The 11,679-nt window shown below is 38.8% G+C and overlaps 1 long non-coding RNA gene across 1 annotated transcript in view; it reads right to left on the bottom strand.

Moving 5' to 3' along the window:
- Window positions 1–3,570: 3,570 nt before the first annotated feature.
- LOC133070606 (uncharacterized) overlaps window positions 3,571–11,679 on the bottom strand; it is a 46,871-nt gene continuing 38,762 nt past the window's right edge. The window contains exons 3-4 of the long non-coding RNA XR_009696184.1: window positions 4,904–5,016; window positions 3,571–3,802 (exon numbers count right to left, since the gene is read on the bottom strand). This is a non-coding gene — a long non-coding RNA (uncharacterized LOC133070606). The remainder of the gene's footprint in view (window positions 3,803–4,903; window positions 5,017–11,679) is intronic.

Below are 11,679 nucleotides of genomic sequence, written 5' to 3'. Positions count from 1 at the left end.
TCTGACCCATCCTGCCCTTGACTTCATCCAGAAAGTTGAGGCGATTGCATCTAACTTTCCTCTTTGCCCCACTTCCTGATGGACAGACTGGGTTCATCTCTGCCCATCCTCTCTTGCAGGTCAGAGCACGTGTGTCCTAAGACCTTTCTTTTTCTTGAGCCCTGGATTCTCTTTTGCCTACTTCCAGTGGGCTCTCCACCCATAAATTCTCCTCTGGCTGCACCTTCAGTCACATTTTCACTGGTTTCTTGTTCTCAAATTAAAGCTTCCTCCAAAGACCTGCAAATTTGACCCTACAAATCCTCACCTCTTATTCACAGAACTGGTCCCTCGGTGGCCTCTATATTGTCCAAAGCAGTGGGAGTGCCTGCATGTGTTTACTCTTTGAATTGTTTCATTTATCTGCAGCATTAGACATTCCTGATCCCTCCATTCTTATGGAAATCCCCTCCTACTTGCCTCCTCCTACTTACTTTTCTGACTGTCCCTTCTTGGTTTCCTTCATAGCTAGCTTTTCTCTACCTGCTTCTTAAACGTTAGTGTTTGATGGGAGGTGGCTTGGCCCAGCATCTTCATTCTCCCTGGGCTGTTGTACCCGTTCACTTGGTCTCGTATGATTCCAGCTCTAACCTCATTCTCCCTGGGCTGTTGTACCCACTCACTTGGTCTCGTATGATCCCAGCTCTGACCTCATTCTCCCTGGGCTATTGTACCCAGTCACTTGGTTTTGTGTGATCCAGCTCTGACCTCTCCCTTGAGCTTCAGACCATTGTCCACAGCTGCCTTCTGGACCTCTCCACCTGGGCGTCCCAAACCACCTCACCTGAGGCCTGTGTGAAATGGGACTCATCAGCTGCCTTGCCCTAAGACACTGCTCCTGCTACATTTCCGATGTGAACTCCACCTGCTTACAGAACTCAGGAACTTGGTGCTCACTAGACATTTCCTCTCTTCCTCGCTCTGCACATCCTGGTTGTGGTTGTATTAGTGTCTCAGTCTGGTCTGACTCTTTATGACCCCATGGACTGTAGCCCACTAGGCTCCTCTGTCCATGGGGATTCTCCAGGCAAGGATACTGAAGTGGGTTGCCATGCCCTCCTCCAGGGGAACTCCCCAACCCAGGGATTGAACTCAGGTCTCCTGCATTGTAGATGGATTCTTTACTGTCTGAGCTATCAGGGAAGCCCACTCAGTTCAGTTCAGTTCAGTCCCTCAGTCGTGTCCGACTCTTTGCGACCCCATGAATCGCAGCACGCCAGGCCTCCCTGTCCATCACCAACTCCCAGAGTTTACCCAAACTCATGTCCATCGAGTCGGTGATGCCATCCAGCCATCTCATCCTCTGCTGTCCCCTTCTCCTCCTGCCCCCAATTCTTCCCAGCATCAGGGTCTTTTCCAATGAGTCAACTCTTTGCATGAGGTGGCCAAAGTATTGGAGCTTCAGCTTCAACATCAGGCCTCCCAATGAACACCCAGGACTGGTCTCCTTTAGGATGGACTGGCTGGATCTCCTTGCAGTCCAAGGGACTCTCAAGAATCTTCTCCAACACCACTGTTCAAAAGCATCAATTCTTTGGCACTCAGCTTTCTTCACAGTCCAACTCTCACATCCATACATGACCACTGGTAAAACCATAGCCTTGACTAGACGGACCTTTGTTGGCAAAGTAATGTATCTGCTTTTTAATATGCTGTCTAGGTTGGTCATAACTTTCCTTCCAAGGAGTAAGTGTCTTTTAATTTCATGGCTGTAATCACCATCTGCAGTGATTTTGGAGCCAAAAAAAAAATAAAGTCTGACTCTGTTTCCCTATCAGTTATCAAATCCTGCTAAACAATCCTCCAACAGCTCGAATTTAGCCCCTGTCATCTCTCACTTGAACTCTGATGGTGGCTTTTTACCCGGCTGTCCTGATTCCAGTCTGGTCCCATCAGGCTCATCTCCATGAAGGTGACACAGAGTGTGCCCTGCCACTGCCTGGATTCCAACTTCTTAATAATTTTTTTTTATCACATACGTAATGACATACAAGCCCTGCAGCTTAACATACAAAGGCTTTCATGAGCAAACTTTATGTTTTAGTTATATTAAGCCAATTGTTTGTATATCAAATTATTATAGAATTGTTAATGGGTTCATTTTAAAATATTAAATCATGACTTCATATTAATATAAAATGAACAAATATCAGAGAACTAATTTTGCTTACTACCTGAGAAACATAAATTGGTTTCAGCTGATTAAAAGAAAAAGTCCAAGAGCAGATATATATAGAGGCAACATATAGAGTATTAACATGAATTTGTTTCATAGATGCAAAATTGGCTTCTTTTGTGGTGAAAAGGAAATCAATTATACTCCCATTGGGGAAAAAGTCCTTCTCATGTCTGCGACCAACAGTCATTCGCATTGACATTCACTAAATTGCCTACAGTATATGAAAGAGAACCCCACAGTTGCCCCTAGTATTAATCTCCGACTTTAGTGTGGGGTATTTGCTATAATTACTACCCTATACCCCTGACAACCACTGATTTTTTACTGTCTCCACAGCTTTGCCTTTTCCAGATGTCCTATAGTTAGAATCATGCAGTACCTAGGCTTTTCAGATTGACTTCTTTCAGTTAGTGATATGAATTTGTCTCCTCTGTCTTTTCATGGCTTAATAACTCATTTTTTTTTTATCTCTGAGTAATATTCTATTTTAGGGTGTAACAGTTTATTCATACATTTGTCTTGAAAGACATCTTGGTTGCTTCTAGTTTTTAACAATTATGGATAAAGATGCTATAAACATTCAGGTACAGGTTTTTGTGTGACATAAAATTTCAGCTCAGTTGGGAGTGAGATTGCTAAATTATATGGTAAAATTATGTTTAGTTTTATAGGAAACTACGAAGCTGTCATTTAAAGGTTGTACCATTTTGTTTTCCCATCAGCAATGGATGAAAGTTTCTCTGCAACCTTGCCAGTGTTGTCAATTTTCTGGATTTTTAGTCCTTGTAATAGGTGTGAAGTAGTATCTCATTGTTTTTTAATTTGCAGTACCCTAGTAACAAATGGTGTTGAGAATCATTTCACGAGTTTATTTGCCATCTGTATGTCTTCTTTCATGAGGTGCCTGTTCAGATCCCCCCCCCCCTTTATTTTCCCTTTCACAATCAAGATTTTATCAGTTGTTTTGAGAATCAGTATACAGACTTTATGGACAATTTGACAGCAATTCTTAGTGCACATACCAAAAACAATAAAAGCCATGTGATTTTTAATTCATTTCTAAACAGAGTTCTAGTGACTTTTCAGCTTAAGATTTGCAGACAAGAATTCCATAAAAAGATATCAAATAAAAATATCTTCAAGGATTAATAAACTGTTACATTGCAAGTCTCAGTAGTTTACATTATAAGACCATACAACTTACATACTCAAATTTTCCACTTTTCACAGTACAGTAACAACATGATTAGGAAAAGTAGACTATCATGACCAGCTGTGTTAAAACATGCACATAGTCTGAGAGCAAGGGAGAGACAAGATCAGGGAGCAATTTTCTTGAAGAAACAACTCTGCTAAAAATAACAATGGAGTAGGAGTAATTTCAAATGTTCAAGATTGAGGCACCATTGCAGATCAGCAGTGCTTTCGCAGCTGACTAGTGGCCTTGGGGACACCCCAGGCCTCCACGGTTCCTTTTTCCTCACAGAGGAAGTTGTGACTCACCTCCTCTGCATCACTGTTTCTACTGCTCCTGCTGCTGCTTGTAAATGGGCTCTTCTACTCTCTGTCTCATGTTTGGAAGCCCTGAAAGAAGGTATTATTGGTTCAGCTAATTCCCATCACCCAGATGCATTGAATTGTCTGAGTCACCTGACCTATTAGGTTACAGGCCAGCCCATAACTGGCTCTGGGAAAGGCAACCACCACAGTCCTCTTACCAATGACCAGGTGCTGAATTCATAGGATAGGGTGCCCTGACTCTGAGAAGGGGGCACAGTGCTTTAACAGACTAGTTTGGGATTTGGGGGCAAAGTTAGTCAGGTTTCCTCCAGGGGCAACCTCTCCCCATCATCATCACTGTTAACAAATACTCTTCCAAAACACTAACATCTGAATAAAGGAATCTGTAAAGAAGAGGGCTGTCTGATAAATGTGAGTTTCTGGTTTGAGGGCCTGTGCCTCCCTTAAAGGCCACAGCCCATCCCAGTATCCCTTACTCCAACAGAGCAGAGAGATTCAAGCTGTTATCCTCCCACTCTTTATCATGATGATGTGTGGACATTGTAACTTGAAAAGGAGCTATCAGTGGGATCAAGAGTAAAAAAGGAGTACACTTTGGGTCTATTCATTCTGGGCATGGAATTCTTGCTGTTCTGCATTCTATATTCCATTTCTAAAATTCACTTAGCCATCATTTTATAAATATACATGCTTTATCTCAACCAGTGTTTGTACAGGCTTTATCTTTGCATAAGTTCAGCTGCAAGACCTCATGTGATGTTTAGGTACCATTATGTAGAGGAGCAAACTGATGAGAAAAAATTAGTTCAAGGTGTCACAAAATTTGAACCACTATGGTCTGGAAGGTCTCAGGGTAAAGTGGTGCTGTAGTGGCCTCCTCAAGTTATTTTGAATAGTTTGTGTGGATTTTGTTTTGGGCATTTGTTGCTTTTCTTGTGTGTGTGTGGCTCAGAAATGATCTCTGACAATCATGCAATGTGAGCTGTAGTCTGTAGGTGGATGTTAGTATCAAGGGTGAGTTGGATGCAATCTCATTTTGGGTGTCTCATTTAAATAAGCCATGTTTCCTCAAAATAGAGATGCAGGCTTGTCTCTAGAGCAAATGACATTTTCCATGAATTGGAGCTAGCTTTGTGCCTCTAAGAAGTCTTTAGAAATACTCACCAGCTTCTTCTAGTTTCTTGAAGGACACATTGTCTATGGAATAATTAACACAATCCTTCCTTCCTCCACCTGCAGTTATGAGGAACATCCCCCATGGGGTCTGAAGCAAGATTCTTCAAGGGGAGAAAAAAAAAATGGATGTCAGCCAAGTTTGTTCTGATCCTGTTTCCCCCTTTTCTTTGTGTGTGTTTTAAAACTCACTTCAATCTTAGGTCACAGCATTTCATTGTTGCCGTCACCCAGATCTTTCTAATCTCCATCTGTGGGCTTGTGCTTCCCAATAGAAACCACGGGGGCAAGTGTTATTAAAGTGCAGTGACATCTGCATTTCATATGAGCTCAGTCCATTTGAGTTCTCACAATATTGGGGGAATGAATAAATCATGGTCTTCAAGTTGCAAACAGCTACAACACAGAGTCTCAGGAGAGACAGTAACTAGGATTCAAAATGCTCTGAGCTATTTTTGGCAGCTAAGCTATTGCTTTAAAGACTCATTACAAACCTGGATATCATTCTCTTTCAGACATTTTGAAATGGTCCTAAAAAGTTCATCTTAGAGGTGGAGGAGTTTTATTAGATTTCCTTAACCTTCATGCAAAAGTAATCCACTCTTTCCTCAAGAGAAGCACTTAGAAAAACGTACCCTTCATTGGTGCCTGGTAACATGCAGGAATGCCACCGTTAGTAATTTATTATAAATTGGTAATTCATTGTTCTGACTTTCATCTAAGGGACCTGTCACGGAGGAGAGGTGGACGGTGAGTAGTTTTCTATGGGTCACCCTAGGGTTATTTGTCTTTAGCCCTAGAGTCATCAAAGAGTTTCTGTCAAAACCAAAAACAAACATGCTTCTGGCAATCAGGCAGTTTGGGCACCTTGTCCAACCCCTCTGATTGAAATGACTACATTGCTGAATAAGTATTACATTTTTCCTTTTAAATGCACTGATGGATGGAACTGTTAGGTAGTTAGAATAGGGGAAAGGAGTCCAAAATGGCAGTGGCTAAAAGATGAGGAAGGGAAAAGCCTGTGAAAATAGAACAGAGGAAGGTCAAAGGAAGGTCTGAGGACCGGAGTGAGGACTTCAGGTAGAACAGCGCTCCTGCCTAAGCCCAATTTACATAGGGCAGGCCCAGGGGGAAGAAAAAACATATTTAAAAAGGGGCCAAAGGGCTCGCGCTCTCTCTCTTCCTCTCCCGCGCGCTGGGGTGCTCTTCTCTTCACGTCTTTGGATCGATGTGCCCTCACGCCTCGAAGATGGATTTTCCTGCTATCTCCTAAATAAAATAGAGCTGTAACACTGAGCCATAACACTGATTTGTCTAATAGCTGTAACATGGTCTGTGCGAGACCTGAGAGCTGTGACACGCCGAGGGGGCTTTAATGTCCGTCACTCCAAATCTCTGTTGTGACGAGACAAAAACAGAGAAGCACACACTCGCCTGACAGAACGAAAATAAGAAATCCACAGAGACTCAAAACAAAGCTAGATTTCATTTTGAAGTTTTCTGTTGAAAATGATTGAGCTTCTTCATTGACAAGCACATAGATGTGAGGCCAGATGAAAATCCTGGTGACCACACCTGGAGAGAAATCTGCATAAGATTGGGGCCCCAAAGGCTTGTGATTATAACCTTTAGGGTGAACCAGAAATAAATCCTAATAAATAAATCCTAAAAGGCAAAGCAAGGAAACTTACTTGTCCAGACAGAGCTGGAAAATGAAAGACACTCCCTTGGAAATACATAACTTTAAGATATTATACAAGTTTTCTTACTAAATTCAAATAAGCTCTGTAGTCATTAAAAATTATAAGTAGATAATTTTATTTAAGGTGGTCCCAGGTTGGTAGGACCCTCAGCCTACTGTGAAAACTAAATGTAAATCCTCTTTGATGGGATTAACATCAGCCAAGCACTCAAAGAATTTCCAGACATAATGGTTCAAGGAAATAAGCTGCTCATAGCAAAAATCACAAAATCTACAAGAAATAAGGTGATATGTGTGAAGACCAGCTGCAAAAAGAAACAGAAGAAAAAAAAATACTCAAAGAAAACTTGAAAATACAAGTTAACAACAACAGATGACACAAAATGACTATGAACGTTTTTTTTTTTGTTTGTTTTTTAAAAGAACACTCAAAATTAAAAAGCAATAAATGAAATGAAAGGATTAACCAGCAGATTAGATATGGCTAAAGAGAAATTTAGTGAACTTGAAAATAGATCAAAGACACTTTCCAGAATGCAGCTTAGTGAGGAAAAGGAAGCAAACTTTGGAAGAGGATATGGAAATAGGAAGGCTAAACGAATAGGGTGTAACATGTCTTAACAGAGAGTCAGCCCATGAGAGACAGGCAATTAGGCCATATTTTTAAAAACTGTGGATGAAAAATTTTCCAGTATTGTGGAAGGACACCAATTTTCAATTCAAGGAAACTCATGAATTCTAAAATGGAATGGAAGCAAATGGGAGGCCTGTTATACAAGGAAAAATGGTAAAGAAAATGATGAATATGTAGGTAAATCTAATGTATGTTTATAATACAAAATAATATTAATAAGACTTGATTTATAGGTCAAAAACCGTGGCGTATTAAAGTTCTGAACAACATGAAATGTAATTTGGAAGAATGTTGGTTGTTACTAAAGTTTTTTAGAATCCTTGTATTATTCAAGAGGAGGTTAAAGATGCTGTTTAATTTTAGTCTTCATAAGTTATGCACATGTATTTGAAGATCTAGGGCAGCTATCATAAGACAAGAAACCATTCTAAAAAAAAAAAAAAAAAAAACAGAAATGGTAAAATGCTATTTATTACAGTACTATGTATAAAAGCAAAAGACTAAAAACAACCCGTCAGCGGGTGACTGGTTGAAGTCACCATCAGTGTTGACTGGTTGAATAAACTATGATACATTCATACAGTGGACTTTTATTTAAAAAATACAATTTCCAAATTAAGTAGACAGGGGGAAAAAAAAAGGAATGAGGGGGTAGAAAATCCATCATCATTCCAAAAGAAGGCAAAAATTTTTTTAAAAGATGGAGGAAAATATAAACAGGAAAAAGCAGACTAATAAAAGCATATAAAATATTATAGTAATGACTCCAAGTCTAGTATATCAGTAACTATAATAAACGAAAAATGATTAAACTCTACAGTGAGAAGCAGAGAGTATGAGACTGAGTTAAAAGAACTTTATGCAAATACTGATTATAAGAGGTATACCTAAAACACAAGGATTTAAATGTTTCATAGTCTGTGACTGAAAAAGCATGAACCAGGTAAACATTAACCCTCCAAAAGCTGACAAGTAGACTTTAAAAAAATAAGTTTTGCTACAGATTTATTAGTGTTAAAGATGATGAAAGTTTCGATGCTTAAGAATGAATTTGCATCTTTCTGGCTTACTTCACTCTGTATAATGGGCTCCAGTTTCATCCATCTCATTAGAACTGATTCAAATGAATTTTTTTAATGGCTGAGTAATATTCCATGGTGTATATGTACCATAGCTTCTTTATCCTCCAACTAATAAAAATAAATGGAAAAAAAAAAAAGAATGAATTTGTAGGAAATTAATATTTAACTTCAAAATACCTAAATCAAACATCGACTTACCTGGAAGAACAAATATAAAAATTCATCCTAACAAGATGAAAGTGAAAGTGGCTCAGTTGTGTCTGACTCTTTGTGACCCCATGGACTATATAGTCCATGGAATTCTCCAGGCCAGAATACTGGAGTGGATAGCCTTTCCCCCTTTCCAGGGGATCTTCCCAGAAGAAGGGATCAAACCCAGGTCTCCTGCATTGCAGGTGGAGTTTTCACCAGCTGGGCCACAAGGGAAGCCCCTTAACAACGGGAGATTTTAATGTTTCTCTCTGTAGATAATCATAATTGACAAGCTATAATTGATATACTAAGCAAATCAAATACTAATAAGTTTGCAGATAAAGAAAAAAGTGGCAATGTTAGTCGTTCAATCGTGTCTGACTCTTTGTGACCCCATGGACTATAGCCCAACAGGCTCCTCTGTCCATGGAATTCTCTAGGCAAGAATACTGGAATGGTTAGCCATTCCCTTTTCCAGGGAATCTTCTTGGCCCAGGGATTGAACCCAGGTCTCCTACATTGCACACAGATTCTTTACTGGCTGAGCCACCAGGGAAGCTGATGTAAATAATACATAATATATTATATCTCAAAATTATTGAAAATACATCTTTTTCAAGCACATATAGAATGCCTTCACAAAATTTGACCATTTTCTGGGTTATAAAGCTACCTCCATCAAATTTAGAAGGGTTGACATCAGACAGCATGCTAAAGAACAGTAATAACAGTAGTAACAACAAAAAATCTATAGAAAATTGTACATTTAGACATAAAAAATAGACTTCCAATGACTCATTGGTCTAAGAAAAATTATAATGGAAATAAAGAATATTTAGACAAAAAAATAAATTATGAAAATGCCCCATACCAAATTTGTGGGACTGCCAAAATAGTACTCTATTAGGGGCTTCCCTGGTAGCTCAGACAGTAAAGCTTCTGCCTATGATGTGGGAGACCAGGGTTTGATCCCTGGGTCGGGAAGACCCCCGGAGAAAGAAATGGCAACCCACTTCAGTACTCTTGCCTGGAAAATCCCAGGGACCGAGGAGCCTGGTAGGCTACAGTCCATGGGGTTGCAAAGAGTCGGACATGACTGAGCAACTTCACTTCACTTCACTTCAGCTTAGGTGTTAACAGCAACAAAGGAAGCATCTAAAATAATGAGATTAACATTCAACTTAACTTCAAGAACACAGAATTAATCCAGAGAAAGTAGAAGGAAGGAATGATAAAGTAGAGGGTAACAATAAAGTAAACAAACTTGCCTTAGGATCAACAAAACCAAACATTAGCTCTTTGAAAAGATTAAATGCACAGAAAACACTTGTTGAGATTTACTAAGAGAAAGAGAGAACAAAGTCCTGAGGGAAAAGAGAAGGGGATTCCTATTGCTGAAATAAAATAGATAAGAAAATGTGATTAACACCTTTATGCTAATATTTTTTTAAAAATCAATGAATTGGGTAAATTCCTTTAAAGTGCAGTTTATCAAAAAGAATTAGAAAAGATGAACAGTCTTTTTTTTTTTTTTTGATAAATAGTCTTAAAATGATTAAGATGATTGGATCAGTACCTTAAAGATAGTCTCTCAAAGAAAACACCAGTCCCAGTTGGCTTCACCACCAGTTTTACCAAATATTCAGGAATAGTTATTGAAACTGCCATATAATATAAAGAGGGGAAAAGTCCCAATTCACGTGTGAGGCATAACTTTAGTACCAAAACCTGATTAAGAATAAAACTTGATAGTAAAACTGTAGGTCAACTTCACGTCTAAGTGTAAATGCAAAACACCTCAGCAGAACAAATGAAATTCAGCAATATATGAGAAGAATAATGGCCAGAAAGGTCTAATCTTGGGAGTAAAAGGTTAGTTTAATATTAAGAAATTGAGGTTTCCCTGGTGGCTCAGTGGTAGAGAATCCACCTGCAATGCAGGAGACATGGGTTTGACCACTGATCTGGGAAGATTCCACATGCTGCAGAGCAACTCAGCCTGGGCACCACAGTTACTGAGTCTGTGTTCTAGAGTCAGGAGCCAAAACTGCTGAGCCCACGCTCCACAACAGTGGAAGCCGCCTCAGTAAGAAGCCTGTGCACTGAAGCTAGGGAGTAGGCCCTGCTCTCCGGAACTAGAGAAAAGCAATGAAGACCCAGGACAGCTGAGAATAAAAGTAGATAAACAAAAACTTAAAAAATATTGAGAAAGTGATTTATTAAATTCATCATAATCATAAATTAAGGAACACAAAGCTACATGATTATCTTGATAGTACAGAAAAACAGTTGATGCAATTTTATTTCTAATCATGGTAAAATCTCTCAGCAAACTATAATGAGAAGGGAAGTTCCATAATCTAATGTTGAGCATTTAAAAATTTTGTAATAAACATCAGTGGTACAATATTGAAAGCACTTATTTTAAAATTAAGAACAAAAGTAACTGGCTTTTAACACTTCCATTCAACATTTTAATGGATATGCTAGGAGGAGCAAAAAAGAAAAGATATAAATATGCAATAGGAGAAGTAAAACCGTGATTATTTGCTAACAATATTATTGTAGAAATAGAAATTTTATAATGTTACAAGCTATTTTAATAAGTTATTTTAATTAATGAGAGAATTTAACAAGCCTTCTAGATAAAATCAATATACAAAATTCCCCAGTGGAAGAAAGCAAAATTACATGTGCACTTTCTCTGTGATAAGACAATCCTGTTCCTATTGATATATCTCGAAGACAGCAATATGAAAGGAAGCACTCACAGGAGTATCCATTGTAGCACTATTTGTGATACCAAAAGAATGGAAATAACCCAGTTGTCCAACAGCAGGAAACTGATTGAATACAGTGGTTGTGTATGATGTATCCATGCAGTTCAGTTTAAAAAGGAATGAGACATGCCTTTGTATCCTGCTGTGAAATATGTCCCCATACCCTGTTAAAAGCAAGGTGAAGGAAGTCTATATATTATGTAACCATTGGGTGGATATCAGTATATAAATATGTCCCTTTGTATTAAAATAAAGCATGAAAGGATAAACTAAAAGACAAAATAGAATGGCTATTTCTAAGGGATAGAAAGAAACAGGATTGAAAAGAAAGAGATGAAAGTTACACCTCTCTGAATACAACTTGTTCTGTAGAGTGA

Source organism: Dama dama, chromosome 15 (assembly GCF_033118175.1).
Source record: "Dama dama isolate Ldn47 chromosome 15, ASM3311817v1, whole genome shotgun sequence".
In the NCBI taxonomy this organism is placed as follows: Eukaryota; Metazoa; Chordata; class Mammalia; order Artiodactyla; family Cervidae; genus Dama; species Dama dama.
This window is presented reverse-complemented; position numbering and strand designations above follow the sequence as displayed.